Source organism: Vollenhovia emeryi, unplaced genomic scaffold (assembly GCF_000949405.1).
Source record: "Vollenhovia emeryi isolate VEMERY1.0 unplaced genomic scaffold, V.emery_V1.0 DF939200.1, whole genome shotgun sequence".
Taxonomy (NCBI): domain Eukaryota; kingdom Metazoa; phylum Arthropoda; class Insecta; order Hymenoptera; family Formicidae; genus Vollenhovia; species Vollenhovia emeryi.
The window spans coordinates 497769-520268 of NW_011967166.1; positions in this window are offsets into that span (position 1 = coordinate 497769).

Genomic DNA, 22500 nt, shown 5'->3' on the forward strand with positions numbered 1-22500 from the left:
GTGTGAACGAACAAGCGTGCTAGTAAATCGTTGTAACTACTTGCCGTTCGCAGATTGAGCGAAGGCACGTACGTATACGTGGATACGACGCTACTGAATGTGCCGACGTCTCCGCAGAGCGCCCGCACACTTTCTGTAATTTCAAAGAGGTCAAGCGCGTGCTGTCTCGCTTCGCCTTTCTATCTTTCCTGTCTTTTTCCCCTTTTTCTCGATCTCACATTCGTTAACGTCATGCTGAGTTCAGGCGCAATAACATATTACTCCACGTACTTTACTTTGAAGAAATAGACGCATTAACGAAGGATCTTGTCATGATAATAATGCCTGTACAGAGCTAGAATTCCTTGTATTTTGCGATTTCACAAGGACGCTTATAATAAATCTCAGAAATGTACATATTTGATGTTTGATATGGAATATCGGATAATTAAAAAATTAATCTCTACCCGTCTTTCTTAATGTTTAAATTGAAGAATAATGGGAACGTTTTATCAATTTTTATGAATACAAATGATTAAAGAACATATCCTGTAAAACAAGAATATTTTATTACCGGATTATATCCTAAATGAAAAATGTAATTGTTCCAATATTCAAACATTTTTACGAAGCAGATCCGGTGTTAATACGCGATTAATCTGACTCTTGTCCGGTCGCAAATAAACCGATTTATTCGCCGACAGGTACGAAATTTTAATTGCGCGAAAGCTTCGATTCAATTAAAAGACCGGTTGAGAGACCGATGAGAGACGCTCGGTCCGGAAGCGCTTATCGCGGTTATGGGCGAAAGGGATAGCGGTGGCAAAAGGCGGCACGAGAGAGAACGGGAGACCAGGGATAAGAGGAAGATCGATACAGGCGGGCCGCGACGGACGGATGGGCCGCAAGCTTTATCCGAACGTTCCAATTACCAGGTTCAAATCGCGGATCTCCGAGTTCATTTGTAGGTACATACACGTAGGCGCAGCACGGGGGTTCGCGGAGCAGAACGGAAGACACACGCGAACGCGAATGCAAACGTGAACGCAAACCGCGCGCTTCCCGGCCGGGAGATAGCATCGGACGGGAGCCGAGCCATGTAATTGATTCAGAGGTAAAACAATGAGCCTCTATGTGGAACCGTACTGCATATACTGCACCTTGACCAAAAGGCACGACCAAACTGCGAGAACATTTACAGCTTCTACCGGGAAGGGTATTAGAAATTCATTATGTGTGTGTTAGAGAGAGAGAAAGGGGAGGAGGAAGTGAGGAGAGGGACAAAGAAACAGGAAGCATGTTAATTGTTGACCAGACAACTAGTAAGAGAAGAAGGAATCGACGAACTACACGGAATTTTCTTTTAAAATTTATCCTGAAAATTGTGTAATCGTGGGACAATATGGTTTTACATGTAGTTTTAACGTGTAGTTAAAATAGAACTGTTGTTAAGTCAGTTTCCTCCTGGCGGCGGCGACGATACATTCCGTCCAAAATAATTATACGTACAATGAAATGAACAGTGTCGTAAAGGAAAACGCTCAAACGTGGCAGCGAATAGAACGCAGCGTTTTCTATTATCAGTTAGACGAGGAGGAAATTCAAAGCGGGGAAACGTATTTCGTCATTGTTACTTGGCTATTGACGATGCGGTTTCGCGCGCGCACAACGAATGCAAATGAAAATGCGCCAATCGAACAAAGTGGGTAACGCTATCGCGAGCGAACAAAGTCGGAAAAGAGAGACTTTTATTATAATAATTTGCAAAGACCCGTATACACGCGCAACCGAGAGCACATGTTCCGCGATCTCTCTCTATTTTTTAATCCCCTTTTTTCCCGCTGACAAACCACCCCATTCGTCGTGCGCTACTCCAACGACTACCGAGATATGCACTTCATCACAGGTCTTTGCGAACCTATCAGGGAAAAAGAGAAAGTTCGCGGTGGACGCATGTGAGCGGTTAACGCACGTCGTCACTGATTTTCGACAGCTTTGTAAATCCGCAAAGCTTAATACGCGTACGATTTTAGTGATATAACATAAGCAGAAACGTATCGAAATATATCAGAAGATAAAACGCAAGGGGGTAACCACTTAATGTAATCATGGGACAGTGTCCCCAAAATCATTATGAAATCCTTACGAAATCTCCATGCAATCTCGTTTTGCCTTCATTTTATGCATATTCATATATGCAACATAGAGAAATGATTTTTCCATTACATATTTTTAATTTTTCAATACTAAACATATCTAAGCGTTGAAATGTTGGGAAACAGAATGAAATGAAATGAAATCATATATGATTATATCCTAAAGATTTTTTATATCAAGATCGATTTCAAGTAGATCAATTTCGTGTTTAATGCAGTAAAGATGCGAGAGAATGCGAGCTCGAAAAATAAGAACATAAAGCGTTTCCTTAGTGCAAGAAGTAATGCGGAGGAGCAAGAGATCTTAACTTGCTATAGACTGCAGTTGCTATCGCAGTGACGTGTAACTACACGACATACTCTTACGAATACTTGACGCACGTGTAATTATGCCTAATTGTAGGACAGAGGAAAAAGAAGGGGCACACTCGCTGCGAGTGACAAAAGATGAAAGCGTCTCCTTCGTTTGCTACGCACGGGGCTATGAAAAAAACGGAGCGGAATCGAGGTTTCTTTTTTTTTGTGTGTGTAAAGATGCTCGAGTATGCAGCCACGTGTATGCATGCACGCATGTACTGTGAACACAACTGGACTTGACAGTAGCTGTGCAATTCATTAAAGCCACGTTTCTGTGGTCTATTTCTGGTGACATACCACGATGTCGGTGATTACGACGATAAGAAAGATGAAAATAATAGCCGGCGAAGAAGGACGGGTATATACATGCCGTTTCATCTTAATATCCGTATTACAAAGAGCTTGATCTAAAAAAAAATACACGCGGCGCGTCTCTTGTAACTTTAATAATATTATAACGCTGATACGCATGACGTAAGATAAAATTTTCGCAAGTGTTTCGCGATATTATTATTCCCTGCATGCAGCTGAAGAAGAAACTCGCTTACGTCGTGTAACCGCATTTTCTTAACGAACATCAGGAAAGTCGTACTTGGCCTCGCGAGCTTTTCCTTCGAAAAGGGAGGAAGGGTCAGAAATCTCAACCACCGTGTGAAGCTGGCAGCACCATCTGTGCAGCCGTGCTGCAACCCCGCACCGGCGATAATTTCCCTCGAGGTGGTGTTTGCACCGACGTGCATGCGAACGAGATGCACCTGGAGCCGCGCGGCCGTTCGCGGAACATCCTTTGGAGGCATTCACGTCGCACGCGAGAGCTTCGATCTAGATGCGCCGCCGACAGAACAAAGAAGACCGCGTGGAGCGTTGGCCGCTACATTCATTACCGTTTTTTCGCTTCGTGTCCGCGAAGCTCGAAGGCGAAAGGAATCTCGTTGCAGTGCATTCGGTATGCACGCCGCCGGTTTCCCTTGCCTCAGATGGAAGCTGCGTCGCGAAAAAACGATCTCAAGCCCAGAAGTCGGAGAACGACGCGCGTTCGCGATGCTGACGGGACTAGAAGCTTTAAAAAAGGAAACTTCGTAGTTCTACTGTGTCGCGAGAGACGCAAGATTCAATTTCTATCGCGAAACGAAGCCGTGAGGGAGACGTTTTTTTTAAAGGAAACCTGCGCTTTTGCACAAGTTGCTTCGGCGATACATTAAGGATGCAGCGCGCTGTCGAATGGAGCGTACGTATCGAAAGGAGATAAACGCTCGTCTCTCTCTCCCTCTCTGCATCCTTTTGCACGAGAAATGCATCAACGAGAGTGAACCGGGCGGTCGCGTGAAACAGAAAGAGAAAGAGAGAGGGGGAGAGAGAGACTCTGTCGATTTCTCGTGTTCGCCGTGGTCGCTCGGTCTCCGCGAAAGTCATCGTGACTAATTAGCGTAATGACGATCGTTGAAGAGAAGCCGCGACTGCTGCGGTGGCGGCGGCGGCGACGGCGACAACGACGAGCGCACAAATTATTGAAAGCTACCACCGTGACGGGAGCAGGCAGGTGCAAATTGCATTGGCGCACCGTGTTATTGTCAGTTCGTCAGACGCGAAGTTCGTCAGCCCAGGTATTCCTGGAACGCACGAAATTATTCGATATGGTATGCGCGCGTCGTCCGCCGGAAAATTCCTTCGTAAACAGTCGCGTATGCACGTAGCCGCGCGACGGTTTAACCGCGTGACGGTTTAACCGAGTCCGCCGAGTTGATATCGGGCGCATGCGATCCCTCGTTATTTTCGCTATTCAAGCCCCGTCCGGGGCGACTCGCTAGTCTATTTTTCTCAAAGCAAATTTGCCCGTTAATTGGATGGTCCTATGCGAAAGAAAACAATTTGCGCGCGCGTGCCGCGACTTAATGAGACATTCCGGGACTCTATCAGAATTTAGCGTGTGTGCTCCTTGGGGAAAAAGACCGACAGGAAGCGTAAAGACCTTTTCATTTCTCATACCGCCTGGTACGAGATAAACCTATGACAGCGAATTTGATCTGACGTAAGACGAAGAATTATTCACGTAAACTCGCATCGGGTGAATCTCTCACGAAAATCGCGTCGCCATTTCAAACCGAAGAGATCGCGCGCATGCCAGGCTACCTTCGATAAGAATCCAATCGATCTCGAATGCATGTATCATCTGGCCTTTGCCGATTTGTTTTGCCCGACTGCGTGTCAACGCGCGCACACGTTGAACGCGCCTCGCTTCGTCTCGCCTGGCGCGCTCGTTGGCGCTCGTCGGGAATTCCTGCGCGCGTGGAATCACCTTGATATATATTTCCGTCGTTAAGGAACGCCACGGTGCGTGCACACATGCGCGCGCGCGCGAAAATTTATGCGCTATGCGCGACCAGCAACAACCCCCTGCGAGCAGTTCGGACGGCGGGACGCGCGCACGTGTACAACGCACGTACGTGTCATACGTGTACCACGTTTGCACGCATCGGGGAAGCAGGCGAGGGGTAGGTCAGTTTACCTCGGGGTTGATTGGCGAACGACGAGGACGAGTTGAATTCAGCCAACTCATTAGTCGGCGACGCCGGTAAACCGGGTCAAGTGTCTTGCGCGCTAATCGATTACGGCGAGCTTCGGCAATGGATATATTCCGCCGCAATGACATATCAATCGCTCGTTAAGCTCGAGGACAATAAATGAGTAAACTTAGCGGCGACAGTTTTGAGCCTGTAATCCGTGACATTTTGGAGTTTCTCTACGGAGAGAATTGTCTCCTAATCCTGTAATCGTGGAACGATATAGAGCTTCAAGGAATTTTGAGTTTTTTGAAATTTTATCACAAATTTTACTAGTAATCATACTCGTATACATTTTACTAGTAAAATGAAGGGTAAACTGCTCAGGGCATTACTGGACATTACTAGGCGTTACTTTGGCATTTTTTGGGCATTAGTTTGGACATCAGGCCTTGCTGAGGCATTACAAAAATAAAATAAGATAAAATGAGATAATAGGATAAAGCCCACTGGGAATTAGTGAGCATTGGTGTACAAGATTTTGGTCAGCAGTTTCTCCCTCGTAGTATAATGTAGTATAAAGTTGTTCAAAATGCCATGTTGTCCTACGATTGTATGACTTTCAGGGTAAATTTTAAAAGAAAATTCTCGCCGTGTATTTGACAATAAATGCCCGAGGAGAAAATCTGTTATTAAAACGTGCGCTATTAAAGACGGAAAATAATATTTTTCAGGATGTGCGAAATGTATTGCACGCAGCGCATATGCGAGTTAATTTGGTTAGTGCCGTTACTCAGATTGCGATTGTACCAACGATAAATTCGGGACAAAACTTTTTTGTCGGATAGTTAGAAACTATGTGGGGAAAGCTAGTGCGATGACGTATTGAGCATATCACGTATCCGACAACGCGAAATGAATTACTCGAATGCTTAAAATATCGCGCGGGCGAAAAAATAAACAGCGGATATTTTTCATATTTAACTTCCACGTTCGGCTTGTGATAAAATGACGAAATAAATTATCCTCTCGTGTTTGATTAATAATACGTAGAAATCTCGAAAATTTAATGGAAAGGTTTTAGCGAAAATTTTTAAGTTGGATAATCAAGGGTTCATCAAAAATCACCTTCTCTTTGGTTTTAAATACGCGAATTTTGAAAACAAATATAAAGCGCGCAAACAAAAAACACGACAAGTTCGGAATTCAGTAATATTTCATATTTTTTCGTCAAATCGAATCCGATAACTCGCCAGAGAGTTCCATCGTTTAATTATTCCTGCGTCGGCTTTATCTCGTTTTTTTTTGTGCGTGAAATTCCCGCAACGGACCTATTTACCATTCACGCGCGATTAATTCGACGAATAAATAGCCTCCTTGAATGCCCGTAAAATAATTTTCATTTGCCAACACTGCCGACCGTAAAACCGAATCAATTCTACAACAACCTAAAATAAATACATCCCTCTGTTATTAATTCATTACATGTTTCTTCGTCGCAAATATTAGCACTGAACATTTAACAATTGAAGCGCTGATAATTTGCTGTTAATTTGTATTAATTTAGTTTTGTATAAATCCGCGCATCATTCTCATTATTTTAATGAACTCTGTTTTGCGCGACTCTTTAAATATTCCGATATAATATCGTCGTCACGCACCTCCCTGCCATTAAAAACGGAAGTTGTAATTTAACGCTGACAATTAATTAAAGCTCCTCAGTTGCCGTGACTATTTCTATAAACAATGCAAACGGAGGATCACTGTTACGTAACGTCACGGGTATGTAAATGCCAATCTCTCTCGTTATGTGCCAGCGCAAGCGGATGCATGTCGAATCGGCGAAATCAGTGATGCCCGGTTCCTCGCTCGCCGACTTTACGGAGTGATTGGGCGTAGATTACGACTTCGCGCTATCGCTTATACCTGTTTCCTACGGACGGCGATTTACGGATTATCACCGGTAATAAACTTCGGATATCGGGACTGGCGGGTTGACGTGGCTCTCCGCGCATCTCGAAGATAGGCGAGACAGCCGGCGCATAAAATTACTGGCGGCTGGAATGAAATATAGTTTGTGAGGTATTAAGCGTTAGAATGACGGTGGCCGTGAGGCCCGGGGCGCGAACAACGGACGGCACACCGTGGATTTGATTAATCGCGCGGCGAGCATTGTCCAAAGTTTCGGGCGTAATCTTCGATTTCGATTGCGGCCGGTGAAAACGGCGGCGAGTTTTTCGCAGGCGCCGGAAGGATGGGCCAGCGTGCACCAATCGCCAATCTGCTGACCGTGGGCAAAACGTTATCACACGCTGTATCCGTTCGCACCGTATCGGCAAACGATTATCCGATTTTACGGGCCGTAATATGCGTATTTACGAGATCGCTACAATGGACGTATTTATCGAATACGCAATTTTGCAGTTGCGCAAATATTTTTATCTATTAAGGCTAGTATGCTTTCGCGCGAGCACGATTAAATATCTCATCCGTATGCGTCGCGTTTCAATGTAGCGTAAACTGTTTGTGAGCTTCACTCGAATTTTCATGGATCGCTTGAGCAATTGTGGAAACATAACGCGAGAGGATTTTTTTTCAGATACCAACACTTTTCTTCTAATTTATAAGCAATTAGAGTCAAGAGAAGCTTTCTTCAGATTAATCTTCGGCGAACGGATATTCCTTATTCAATATTTTCTCGCGCGATTTGTCTTCTATCATCGGATATTAAAATTGTGGAGTGAGAAATTCAATCAGAAGCTGCGATTACCATATTATACCTATATTTCACTTACACTATCAACCGACGCACGTAAAATATCCGCTTCAAATATGATAAAGCTGAATCGAGCTTCTGAGCTATTTGGATATACCTATGTATATTCACATGCGATTATCTCGTTAGGTATTCATTAAAGATCCCGCGCGCGTGAACGTATAATGATGCATCCCCGATAGAGTCGGAAGACGGAACCGAGGGCCCTGTGATCACGACTATATTTATCGAAAATACACCGCTTTACCCTATTTGCCGCTTGCGTGCGACGGTTAATTCATCCTCTGGCAGCGTGCTCGTTATTTTCCGGACGCGTCCAATTGCGGCTGTCTTCGGGACGAATTACGTTCTACCAATACGCCAGCTATCGCGATTAGATCTCACTGTGTTACGCTTGTCTCGCCCGTCACACGTGTACAGGCACACACACGAGCTAGCTCCGTGCCGCTGGAAGTCGTCCCGTCACACATCGAGGTCGTTCGTACCCGGTCGAGACACGGCCGATAAATAATTAGCGCGGCACTTGAGGGGGATAATACGACTACCCCTTTTCGCATGGAGGGAACGGTTAACAAGCGTAAAAGCGTCGCAGACATGTATCCATCCCTTGCCCCGGTGTCTCATCTTTTCTTTTTCTCTCCTTCGGCAAATTCTTAGCCGCGTACCTGGCGATCGAACTGGGTGCAGCGTACTAGCCGCCGCATCTCCGCCTATGGGGCACCTCAGTCGTTAGCCTGAGGAGCTACCAAAGTGACACCGGTATGATAAACGCCGTGAAAATATTATCGAGGCGAGTTAACGGTGCGCGAATACGACGATGATAGTTGACATCCGTGATCAGCTGGGCTAACGAGGGAAAGGAAAAGCTAACCGCCTGTCGTCGCGACGCCGCCCGAGGCGAGGCGTGAATCTTCGTCGTATTAATCCACCGTTCACGCTTCAGGAGAGCGTCGGAGGGTGAATTTTATCGCGTCTCAGTTCTTGCTATCGATATTAACGATTTATTTCGTAGGGTAACAATAGAGGTAGAACGTCTTATAGATTTAGTTATCTAAAACAATTTAGCGCATTGTTCTGTATGTGTCTTTAAACGCGTATGAGTACACTTTTTTTAAATATACACTTGCTTTAGTCATGCATTTGTACACGGAGAGAGAATTGTCTCTTAAAATTTACCCCGAAAACCATGTAATCGTGGGACAACATGGCATTTTGAACAACTTTATGTGAGTTTTTTGAAATTTTACTATACATTTTACTAGTAAAATAATAAGGATAAATTTTAAGAGACAATTCTTTCCGTGTAGACCTCTATAAAGTTGGCACCTCATGTCTCAAAAAATCTTTTTTTTTTTTAAGTGCTGAATGCCCCCCGAAGAGTTTTAGAGTTCCTTGTTAATTTTAAAAATAGTTCTGGCGAATTAATCTAAAATAATTGAAACTTGGGGATGCTAACTTCACAAAATGTTTTGTGAACAAAATTTTTGGGCCGTTAAAGTGGAATGGCCTCTTAATGAAGAGATGCGCGAATTTTGATGTTGGAAAAAGCATGCGCAACTTATTAATTGCAATTGTTTACTGGAAGAAACCGTAATTGATTTTCGTAGCAAATGTAGCTTAAAACTTAACAAAACTGTTTTCGTTCCCTTGGTGACTACATTCGCTGCTTATGTAGGATCTTATTGTTTCTGCGATGCACTTACGTGTGTAACGCCTGGAATAGCGGAAAGGCTTTCTATACATTCAGACGTTGCCATCGTACTTACCTAGAACAGAAAAAAAGAAGCAGGTCATTAACTCGTTTGTGGAAAGGCGAAGTGTTAAAGTTCGCGCGTAACGTTTATTTCTATTCTATACTAGAGGAAAATTATGTGTACTACAATGCTGCGTCTGTATTGGATACAATTGCACGTTTTCACTCGAAAGAGCATGAAGCCCCATGAGTAATGTAAAGGTCTTTATTTGCTCTTTTGTTTTATTATTTTACTCGTGAAACAAATGTGTGCAAACGATTTTACACACATCACGCACAAGTGCTTGAACGTAAAAACACCCTTTGCGAATATAATAAAGCTCAGCTCTAACATACTTGTTATCAATTTTAGCGTTATCTGAGGTTTCTTGTTGCATCGTGATGAAGATCGCGCCGCATACCGTTACATCCACGTGTATTCAGTTCTCTTTCACGCTTGGAAGCCTCATCGATTAAGATATAATAAGTTCGAGCTACACCTAAGAAACTTCGTAATTGCCTACACCCAGATCCGTTATGGGTGATCGACATTCTCCGCATCGGCACTCGACTTTCCCCGCTCGCGCGGCCGGCAAGGACAGGGGGGGAGGGGGCTCAGGCGCGTCCAATTTGTCGGCTAATCGGCCCCGGCCATGGGGGGTTAAACATCCGCCCTCGGTCATCGACGAGATGCGTTTACGCGTCGAGCGCGACTAACTAGCCATTACTTTTTGATTTGTGCGTCGGAGTTTGCGTTGCGCGAGCGCGGTACCCCTTTATTGCCCCCTTTAGGCCGTCGGACGATGCAGCATGATGGCCGCAGCAGCAACGGCAGCGACAGTACATCTGCCTTGCGAGAATGCTCTCTCTCTCTCTCTTTCTCTCTGTCTTTCTTCCTCTTCCCGAAGTAGAGAGGATGAACTCGAATAGGGCTCGATGGTAGCGAGCGAGATGAAGCGAGTGGGTACGAGGCATTGATATTTTTATTGCAGCCTCCTCTTGGTCCGCGGACGCGGCTTAACACGCGGTTGTACACAGGTATTTATTACAATAACAACGTAGTCCTGCGCGCAGCTCGGTACCGGGAATATAAGGGCTGCCCCTTCGACGCCTCGGCAGTTAAAGTGCGCGGGATCGAAGGCGATTTGCCAGACGGCGCGAAAATGTAATATGTTAATGGCGAGAGAAAGCATCGCGAGTATGGCGTTTAAATATATGGTACGCCTCAACAATATCTCAGCGCGGATATCGGCTTCGCGAAAATGTAGATACCAAAGTTGGGAATAATTGGCTAGGAGATACCTCACAATGTTTTCACACTACCGCCAAACCGACTTGGCATATATTCCGAGCGATCACATCTTGTAGGTTCCTTACGGCAAAGTTAAGTCAACGGCACACGATACAATTTTCCCTACTGGATTGCTTACGAGAGCCAATCAGGATTTAGCCTTAAGTCACCTGATCGAAAACTCTGCATCCAGTAGAACAAAAATAGTATCGTGTGCCGTTGACTTAAGACATTTGGTCTAAAACTCTGCATCCTTATTGGCTCTTGCAATTCTGGAAAGACAGAAAAAAAAGACAGCAACCCATTTTGGGTCTCATAATTAGTAATCGAATTATTTGAATTGTTTATAACTCTATTCTAGGAAAAATTTTGACCGCATTTTTTGGTAGTTAAGCAACTTAACATTTCGGTTACTGTCCCTTAAGTGAAAATTATCTTTGCGTTACTGAATATCGACAGAACCAATTGAGAGAATTGATTAGTATTACTTAAAAATCTTGGATATAAATAGAATAGTTAATTGCGATTTTTAGTTACGCAGGGTAAAATTCGTAAAAGATTAGAGTGTTACGAACAATCCAAATATTGTAATTCGATTACTAATTGTGGGCCCCAAAATGGGTTGCTGTCTTTTTTTCCCAAAGAAGCACCACAGTAGGAAAAATAATATCGTGTACCGTTGGCTTCAATTTGTTACATTAAAGCCCACAAAATATATAAAGTGAGAGATATATCCGATTCCACTCTCGTAGAAATCATTCAATTTCGTGTTTGAGAAAAGTGTCTTTTTGTAAAAAAAAATGTTAAAAATGACGGAAACAAATGTAAGCTTTGCTTGCATTTCATAATTATATCAAAACACTATATCATGGCTTTCCTAATTGAACTTTTGATCAATCGATTATTTCCGCATTCGATCGTAGACAAGTCGCGCGCAAAGATACGCAATTTGTTTCATCCTCTGTCCCAGGAATCGTATCGTCGCGCATCCTCAAGGGCATTAATCGCAAGGCGAAACTTATGTGCGAGAGCGCCGCGAGTCACAACGCGTTGCGCCGCTTTATCAGTGTCCGCGCGCGATTCGCGCATAACTCTCTAATGCGAAGAGGATTACTTTTCAAACTTTTTAACTCTCGCGAGAAACCACTGGGCCTGGGTGCAATATACCAACGTCCCCCTTCGTCCGTTCGCGACCCTCTCGGACGCGTCCACGAGGGATTCCGCGTGATTCATGGGTGCCACCGTGCGACCAAATGGGTCCGGCCCGGAATTTTCGTCTCTCGCGATACTCCGGTCGGCGACCACCTTGATGCCGATTACGTATCTCGCGTGGAATTGTTACTTTGTATTCCTGAGAAACAAGTCGCGGGTTGCAGGAATTTCGAAGGGAACTTTAAGACATGCAAAACATATTCAAAAATTTACACGGTTCTCGAATTATGTCGAAAACAAGTTTGAAGAAGAAACTCGCGGGTCATAATATTAGAAATAAATTTCGAAATTGCTTGATAACCTTATCAATGTTTCAATTCAATTTTTTTATAATTAAAATATAATTAAGAAATTAATAAAGTTCGTAAGCCTCTCATGTGATAAATATAAATTTGAAGGAATAAGGACTAAAGAGCTATGACAGGATGTTAAATGTCTAAATAATTTATTTTAAATTTATTACGAAAAATATTAATTAAAATATAATTGATATATTCTGGACGTTAAAGTGTTCATTTTCTGTCTTAATTTCACGTCTGCTGATTCAAAATATTGCTCGACTTCTGGAACACTTTCTACACGCGTACGAGGTGCAGATTTATTATAGCGCGTAGAGAACGCAACAACAAAGAGAAGGGAGGAAAGCGGAGTCGCAGCGAGGGCACCCATGATGGAGGAGAGGCTGTTTTGTAATATGTTGATATTTAATGATCCCGGACGAAATAGTTTACGATTGACGTATTTATTAAACGACGCTGTTTAAGGCTCTAATGCTCTCTTTGACCAACTAACGAGCGGCACTAGTGCACGAGTATACCCACGCGGGGAACGAAATAAACGCGATCGTGACACGCAGTTTTATATGACTCTAGGGAGTCATCAAGTCGACGATGCGAAACGCCGATATGCTATCTAAATATCATCTTTTTGCACCATCTATCGATGTCTGCATTTTTGCGATGATGAGCACGAGCAGAAAATATTACAGAAAGCATTCGAGTTGGTTCAGACACGCGTGCGGTTAATTATTTTACTCTTATTTTGAGGTTTTCCCATAGAAAAAAATTAACCAAAGATATTCCAATTTTAAATACATTTTTCATATCGCGCGTTTTATCAGATATTATGAATGAGATAAAAATAATAATTGAAATAGCACATTTAGAATAAACAATCGACTTTGTTTCCAGTCGACAATTTGTGAAAAATTTTCCATAATGTAATTTTACAAGTATAAATTATAAATATTACAGATATACACTTTTATTAGATAAAATTTGTCTTTGTGACAAATACAATTAACGATCGATATTGTTAGATCATTCTCTTTATTCGCACCAGGAGTTTCGTCTTTAAATCTTCTAAAAGACTGCGCAAGAAGAAAGTCAGGGTTAGAAGCTGAAGTGGTGATTTAAATTTATTTAATGAAGTGTGCACCTTCCTATATCCTTTGGCGCTGATATACGGCCGAGCGAAATAAAGAAGTCGTAAGTCCCTGGGCCAGCTCGGCACTCACCAAGCGTAGGGGGACGCCATGGAGACCCCGTGGAGACGCATCCCCGAGATCAATTATTATTACCAGTCGTAAATAAATATCAATATATTCCTTATGGATCTACTGCCGCCATCTTTCCTTGTCTCTCTCCCTCTCGCATCTTCTATCCCATCTCTCGTCGAGCACTAAAAATCCCTTCTTACCGCGGCTGTTTGCGGTCTCTTTGTGACGCATGCCGCTGCGGTCGTCCGAGCTTGTCCCGCTACAAGACGCTTGTACGCTCATATACGTTTCTCTTTAGCCCTATTCCCTACGCCAGTCCTGCGCCTTTCCCCATCGTCCTGGTTCTCACTGGGTTAAGACAGTTCTGGCGTCGTACTAGCCCGCGAATTCTTTTGCCGACCGGCGAAAGAGCCGCGCGCGGTTCTTGTTGCGGATGACAAATCCAAGACGCGCCGAGTGAATCAAAGCGAAGAGACTGTGCTGATAGCGAATACAATGATATATTAGACTCCTCGCACCCACAGAAAAAATTTTCGGATCCAATGCTATTACACTTGAATGTATCATAAAATAGGATCGATATACTTAACACCAATTATATTTATTATAGAGAGAAAGGAATATTTTAATCTTAAATGAAAAATTCGAAAATCTAGAACAAAATGATAGTGTGTCTCGTTTTTGTCGAATATCGTGCTGCCAACTTCGCGCGTTGTAAGATGGAGGAACAATTTATTCTAAACGCAAGAATATATAAACTTACATTTATATAAATTACTCCTGTCTCAATAAGTCAATCTTTTTTAATTCGACAGAGGAGAATGAGAATTATTGATTTTATTTTGATATTGTCTTATTTTTATACTAAATGAGGTTGTGAGAAATATAAATGCGTCAAGAATATTTTTTATCTCGGTAACAGAAATCCTTTCTGGGGGTGCGGAAACAGAGTTTGCATGCTATCATAAAATGTCTGAAGTACACATCTAGCTGCTGGACGTGTCTACTTTATACGTAACAGACAGAAGGGAGATTTTTCCGACGAAGATAGTTTATTGTTTAAGAAACTTTAAGTATCTTAAAATGGCGATTACTGCATTCTTTATGAATTGCACTTTGAGACATTCGGATCTAGCCGACATATGTGTATTCCCAAATGAAAAATATAAAATCCTAACTTATGAAAATCATTCGCGAAGAGGTCGCTGCGAATAATAAGATAAACAGCAACATATGCGAGCGAGGCGCTGATCAATATCCATGAACATTTGCATCGGAGGACATTACAAACCTGGTCCATAGGATTGCAATCGCGTTCGATTATTCCCCGCGATGGGAACAAATCGTCGTTGGCGGCAAGCGAGATATATTACCTGCGCCGTCCCCGAGGCGTCGCAAGTGCGTACTTTGAAAAAAAAAATGAAATGCATCATAAAGCGGAGAGCGAGCCGCGCGCGCGCGCAGGAAGGGTACTCGCGCGTCCTGTCCTCTCGCTCCTCGGCGAAGAACTACCGTTTTGCGTACGCTGCGGCGGTCGTCGGCGAGGGAGAAAAGGTATGATGATATTAACTTAACATGTACCCGCGCGCATTGTTATGATAATGTATTTAAATGTCAACCGCACGGACCGGCCGGTTGGACGGAGCTAGAGTACGGGTGCGCGCTTCTCTCCGCACGGTAGTGGGCATCGGCGTCAGTAGGCCGTCGACGAGGTCGTCCACTTCCGCGGTCGGGTGATCCTGATGATGTAGGCGAGAGCGAGAGCGGGGTCTTTCGAACCGTCTACCATTCGCGCGCGCAGAACTGGTTCCGTCGGCTTGGTTTATTGGAACTGCACGTCGGGGGCACACCCCGGCCCGTTCTTTCGCTCGCTCGCTCGCTCGCGGGGAAGAAGAGTCTAGTGACTGCGAGCGCGCGCGATGAAGGATCGCGCGCAATGCCGTGCTTATTTAAAGCGCCGGGTAGATGCATCGCGTGTAATGGCGACAGAGTTACGACGGCGGTCGAGAACTAGGAGATATCCGATACACGTCGTCGGGGCCGCACGTGAAAATAGCCGAGCAATTTCTTATCGCGCGCGCTCATGACAAATAGTTATGGGGTCTCACAATGTGCGGACTGCGCTCGCACAACCGATGCGGCATAATCAGCCCTCCAGGGGCTCTCGCGTAATAAATGAAAAATATTGAGTGATATGATTATCCTGTTTGTTCAATATTTATTCCCTGCATTAAACGAATGATATTCGCGCGAGCGGGTAGCTGCGCTTTAAATATTTATTTATGACAATTGCATTCGGTAGCGCCAGTTTTTATCCAAATAAATACGAAAACAAATCGGCGTAAATAATTAATGCTCGCGCGCCTGCTAATTAATAAAAGCGTCCGCGTATTTGTCATTCCCGTGCAACGGCGAGGCGGCGAAATGCAATCATGGGCATTCGTCGCACGAACGCGAATGACGGCCTCCGGGCGTTAAAGAGGGATCGCATTTTACGGGCCTAACGGGCAAGAAAGGCCGGCCCCGTTACCGTTCGCGGATTCTCTTTGCGAAGTACATCACGAGTACACGCGAGGTGTAGCGCCTGCAAACAAGGCTATACCTCTGGTACCTTTATAACACACGAGGGATGTTTCTCTCGCAAACCCGACATGCCGAGGCTCGCTCTCGCGAGAACCGCCAAGACCACAAATAAATAATACATTTCGCGCGGCTCTCGATCGTAACGAGAAATCGTTCGCCGCCCTTTGAACCGCGTGCCCGCCGCTCTGACGACCACCGTGTATGTACTCGTCTCTCTATCTCTCTCGGCCTCTCTCTTTTCCTCCCCCCTAGCCGGCATTCTCATTAAGTCAATGCAACGCGATGCAATGCGGACTCGCGGCCGCCGGTGTAGGTGCGTGCGTGCGTGCATGCACGCATCGACGCGTTGGCGCCACCGCGATGCCGACTTCTTCCTCTTCTTCTTGTTTCGTGAATTCCGAGGAACTGCGAGTCGACTGGCAGAGCCAAGAGAGAACGCGCATGTGGAACTTTCTATTAAGTCGATTGACAGAATCTTCGAACGATCGTACGTCGCGGGGGAGGATAGTAACGCGCCGGGATTTTTATCTCGGATGCAGCATACGATGAGGAAGATGGAACGTCGATAGTATCTATCACTTTCGATTTAAGATCGTTAGATTGCTGAGCTTGGACCTTCGGTCAAACTCGTGACGTGTCTTTTTTTTCGATGTATGCCAAGAGATCTTCATGTTCTACGATATTGCGAAGGAAAGATACGAAAGTAAGAAGAAGAGTGTGATTTTATTGTGCGACTCATCGAAACATCTTTCACGAGCAGATTTTTGGTGTTCGTGTTTACGATCTTTTCGCAATTACCATTCGCAGGACGCGGGAATCGGAACGAAGCTCGTTTATTCGCCGACGAGAGACATTTTATTAAAGTTTCGCATGCTTATCTAATTATTTACGACTGACTTATTTGCTTATTTCTGCATTTACAACGACATTAGCGCGCGCGCAGCTTTCTCTCCGCGACCTATGTCATTAGTTAAACTTATGGTGAGAAATAATAATTTCAGGATATTGCGATAAGATAAAGTTCAATCGCGCAATTCGTCAATCAGCAACGTAATTACAGGCAAATGGGCGGCTGTCGTACACGGTATTGAAATAAAATCTATTATGCTCACTATATCGCGCGCGAAACAAGACTGCGCATTGCATAAAGGGGAAGTGGTTCTGTACGGTGCCAGAGTTCGCGGTGAGAATCATCATTATCTCTCATCTAACGGCGGCACACGTAATAAAGAATCCGCAGTTCCAATATCTATTACGCCGACCGTAAATTTTGCGGGAACACCACTAAGCGGGGAATCGTATTTCCAGCCGATCGCGCACCTTCAGCCTTCCCGTCGGTCCTATTTTTCCCGGTGACATGTAATTTATACTTAATAGCGGTCCGAACCGCCGGTATTTTTACCGTGCGGCTCATATTTTCCGCCGCCGTAATTCGAATTCCCTCGCGAAAATCGGTTGCCAACGCGAATACAAAAAAAAACAAAGAAAAACCGTATCGCGATACATCTTATCTCGTAATTAGAAAAAGCGCTGCCTCCCGCAACATTCGCGGCCAATAATCCCCGGCTGCGATTCGTTCTGAATTTATCATCGCCAGTTGAGCAAAAATGGAACTATCTACCGCGTGTCGGCGCGGCATAATAGCCACGTATGGCGCGGAATTTGCGCATGAATTTCATACACCTGCGAGATACGGTCGCGAGGCGAGTTACGAAAGAATTCGCGGAAATAGACAAAGTTTAAAAGCGAACTCAGTTCGACGACAATGTGGGATCTCGCAAGAAGGAGAGAATTATGGAAAAACTTGAGGACGGTAAGTTTAAGTTCCAACCTACTGTGTCCGTGGATGGAGTTAAAATTTAAACTTGCGCAACTTCCCGCCGCGGTATGCACTTCTCTTCTCTCGAACAACCGTATCCATACGTGGAAATCGTAAAAGTCATGTTGATTGTATTTACCACGCAACTTAAATTTAAACATACTTCTAGGAGCAAGGAAGGAGAGCTAACATGTTTGCGTTTCGATCATTTCAGACTGATGAAACGTCTAATTTGTCGAGGTGTGACATTTTCATGTTATCTTTATACGCAAAATATCACAAAATGCCCCAGGAATCTTTTTAATATAATAATAATAATTTCTTTACATTTTGGAATCCCCAACTTTGTTCTAACACGTTTTTAAAACGCAAAATGACCCTCAACACGCAAAATGGCGTCCAAATAACGTCAAAAATCGCAATTTTTCTTAGTAAAGTTTCTAACGTCAATGTTGTATCACTTGTATCAGAGAAAAAGGTTGAAAATTGCTCAAAATCAACTTTGCAGCCGCAAGTAAATATTGTATTTGAAAGATTAATACCTTTTTCTTGGTACTTTGATATCAATAATTTTTCTAGAGATTGTGAAATGTTACCATTCAGTTCTTTTTGTTCAATTTTAGGGCTAAACCAAAGAGATTTATACCTAAGACTTGTTTTTGTTTGCTTATGTTAGACATGTTACTGCTTTTATAGCCTGAAAATGATATGTAATTTCAGTAATTTGTTCCATGCTATTTTAATGTTATATTTTAGGTTACATTTTTAACCTTAGCCTTAATAAATGTCGTAAATTGTTCTAGCAAAACATTAAGTCGTTTTATCGAAGCTCTGTCCACCTCTAACCACGGCATTATCAAAAACATTATCAAAATAACGCAAAATCCGGAAATACAAAACGCAAAAGATGCCGAAAAATAACATGAAAATAACGCAAAATCTGGAAAATCAAAACGCAAAAAATGCCAAAAAATGTCACACCTTTACTGATTTGATATAAACAGGCAAATTGATTTGTCTATTTTGACTCTCGATTAATTGTTCCAGTGCGATATGAAACTCGCACCGTTCGTCGCTACGAGTTCGCGCACCCTCGTCTCATCGAAGCCACACGCACGCACTCGTACGCAAGGTATCGGCGTTTCTCGCGACGGCCGAGGACCCGACCGAGATAGATGCGGTCGCGCGCCGAGCTAAAAATACACGTCGCAGATCCGCGTGGACTCTAATTTCGTCGGGCGCCGTAGACACCACGCGGTCCACGGATCTATTTCCCGCCGGCTGGCGTGCTGCGTCGGGTCGGCTTCTAGGAGCACGCGGGATTTCTTGGCCGGGCACGACGCGTCGAGGACCGGTAAGAGGAGACGCCGGGTGAAATGCCATGAACGTAACGGACTAGTAAATCCGACTCGTCTAGGTTTCTCGGCGCTTGTATTTCACGCTGCACGATCTAGATAGAGCGCGAGAAAGACCGTTTAGCGACCACTTCGATCGACAGAGAGAGAAAGACGGAAGGCAAGGTAGATATTCGTGGCAAAGGCTACAACTAATTGCCTGGCGGTGCAACGCTCGACAATGCGTCCGCGTGTCGTCAGCGCCGTCGCCATCGCATTAGACTCGTTTTAATTCTCTAGAGACAGACGAGGAGGCTGGGAAAAGAGAAAGGACGGGGAAGAGGGAAAGCGCTGCCGCGTGGTAGACCACGTGGAATGCAAAATAGAGCCGCAAATCCGCCGGCATCAAAGGCGAGGGAGAACGGGACCGTCTCGGTATTTCTCGGGCTTGCGGGGCCGTTCGCACACAGCGCGCGAGTACGTCTTTTGTCGGCGTAGACGCTAAATCGAAGATCCGCTGCAGTCTAATTAATTGCGTAACGCCCCGAGGATCGAACGGTCGACGCCCGAGGGAGGTGCAAAGAAGGTGCGGTGCGATCGCGTGCCAGCTTTTAGAAAGGAAAAGAGAGAATATCACGAACAAAATAACAATACGTTATAAAATTATCTACGTATTACGTAAATAAGTTATGAGCTGTGCAGAGTATCAAGGATAATACTTAATGTTCGTCCAGCACGATCGTCCATCGTTGAGAAAATCTTTTCGATCTTTCTGAGAGGCGGTTCAAAAGAAAATATAATCAATTGCAAGTAAAATGTCTCACCAATATCTATCAAACAGAAATGTGTATAATCAGAACATATATCTGCATTAATAAATTGTCGAGTTTTATAAAAAAATTTATTATAACTCTACACACAGGAAAAAGAATTATTTAGGTGAAACAAATGAGATACGTTGAAACACGTTTCTTTGAATCTACTAGAACATTTGCTAGGTTTGAAGAAATAGATATGAATTCTTTTCGAAATTCCAGTTTTAATAAAGTAAAATTTTGGTTAAGGTAAAGGAATCATTTCGTTGAAATTAAATAAGAGTCTAGCAAGGTCAAGATTCAAAGAAATTGAAAGAAAATTTGTTTGATTTCGACCAAACTTTTTTCTGGGTGTACATATGTACACGTATCTCTGAGAAGTTAGATATTGATATACAAAATCACGATCTGTGCTAATTGTTGATGGTGCCAGCAAGCGTAGACGTGCATCGAACTGTAGCTTGATTTATGGAGGCTGCGCGACGATCGAATAGATATGCATATGCATTAACAATTAGCGTTGTCATTTCTCGAGCAAATTTAATACGCAGTCGTGCAGTCGCCTGTCCATTACAGTTATTATTACTACGCCAAGTCGTTAAAGGCTTGTGTGAATTGTCTCATAGACCGCGCAGAAAAATCATGTTGCCACAAACCGTTCTGTTCGCGGCCATCGAGCAAATGTCTAATTAGAGGGCCCGGTGCCCGTGCCAAAGTCACTACGCGCATGTTCGGCCGTCCACCAGTTAGTCACGCCTCTCGATCATCGGGTGAATTTATCAAGCTGGACGGAAAGACGGAGGAACGCGAAAAAGGAAGAGCCGCCCCGGAACGTATCGTGGGGCCAGTCTGCGCTGCATGGAGCCTCTCTTGGAAGGCAACGGCGCAGAAATTAGCGCCGAAAATAGAGCCTAATGCGACGCGATGATTATGAACCGACTTAGCAGCGCCGCTTTCACATTTCGCACTATGGCATACAATCTTCGAAATACGTTTACCTAAAATAGCACTTACTCTAGCGTTAAATATTTATTCCCGCAAGATTTATATTCCGAGAAATTGTATTTATTTAAAAAAAGAATACCGCTCTATATATTAATAAATATTTGAAATTGATCATAATATAGGATAACGCGATATATGATTAATGTGATGAAAAGGTATCTTATCGTGAAGATCGTGGAGTCAAATATTGAAGAGAAAGGATCGTTGTGTACTACACGAGTGCACACACAGATCCACCTCCTCTTGCAATAAGTTTACTCGACGCAATCCGTCTCCTTAGTTTAAGTCCCTCAATTTAAGCGAATTTCTTCAGCTCGTGGCGCAGTTAAAAGATGAACGCGCAGGAAGATGTCATTTGTTAACGTCCAGATGGAGCAGAGAGACGATCTCGACTGGCGCGTCTTGGGAACAAATGCCATGCTCAAGTGGTCGAGTACATCTCCGGGTCCAGGACGAGCCAAGACAATTTCTTTAACAACGAGTGGCGGGAGGAGGTTTCTTAGCGCCTTCGGGCACTCATTGTCGGTTCTTAAGAAGCCCACGAGTGCCGAAGGTTGACCTCACCGACCCCTGGCGTCTAGCTTGAGGATATACTCGGCCCGTAATTTGATTCATCCCATATAGCCCGAATGTGCGTATTCGCTCCAAGTACATTATAAACTTTCAGGAAAGTAATTCACTTTGACTATTACCAATATCTGCTCTTGAAAATATATTCTAATAATATGATTATTATAAACGCGATTGTAGATCTTCTATAAGACCTTCTATGAAGCGTACTTTTGCACAAAGCAAAGTCTAAAAATATATGAAATTTGTCAAACAGAAAAAAATTAATTATAGAATGTTATGAAGAAAGCAGGATGAAACAAGTAATAAAATTAATTAATTCTTGGCACGCTAATCTTTTTCATAACAGAAGCTTATCATCTCCGAATCCATGATGAGCTCATTTGCATGCATTTTACAGAGGAGAGAGTGCACTCAAGGCATAGTTTGTTAATGGAAGTGCGGTCTCGTAACAGCTGGGGGATGAATAGAAACGTGATAGTAATTAATGCACATACGACCTGATTATTATGTTGGATGCATCAGCGTGGGTTAATGGATCCTTATATCATCTCTTAGATAGGCTATCGTGCCGGCGTGACCTAGTATACACCGCGTACCATGCAATATGTGTTCCTAAAATATTAAATACAGAAGAAACCTCCTTTTTCAAAGGCAACGTTTCACGTTCGGCACAATAGCCTCTGCGAATTGGTAAAAATAATAGCGTACGAATGTTTACACAATTATTCGCAGGAGATTGAAAGACTTTTTCTTTCACGTCGAGAAAGCAGTACACGGGACCTTTGATGGCGCGATAAAAAAAATTCAGTTGCGACGTTTAAATTGCGCTTTAAAGTCGGCTCTCGTGCTGCGCTGTTGTACGTCTCCGT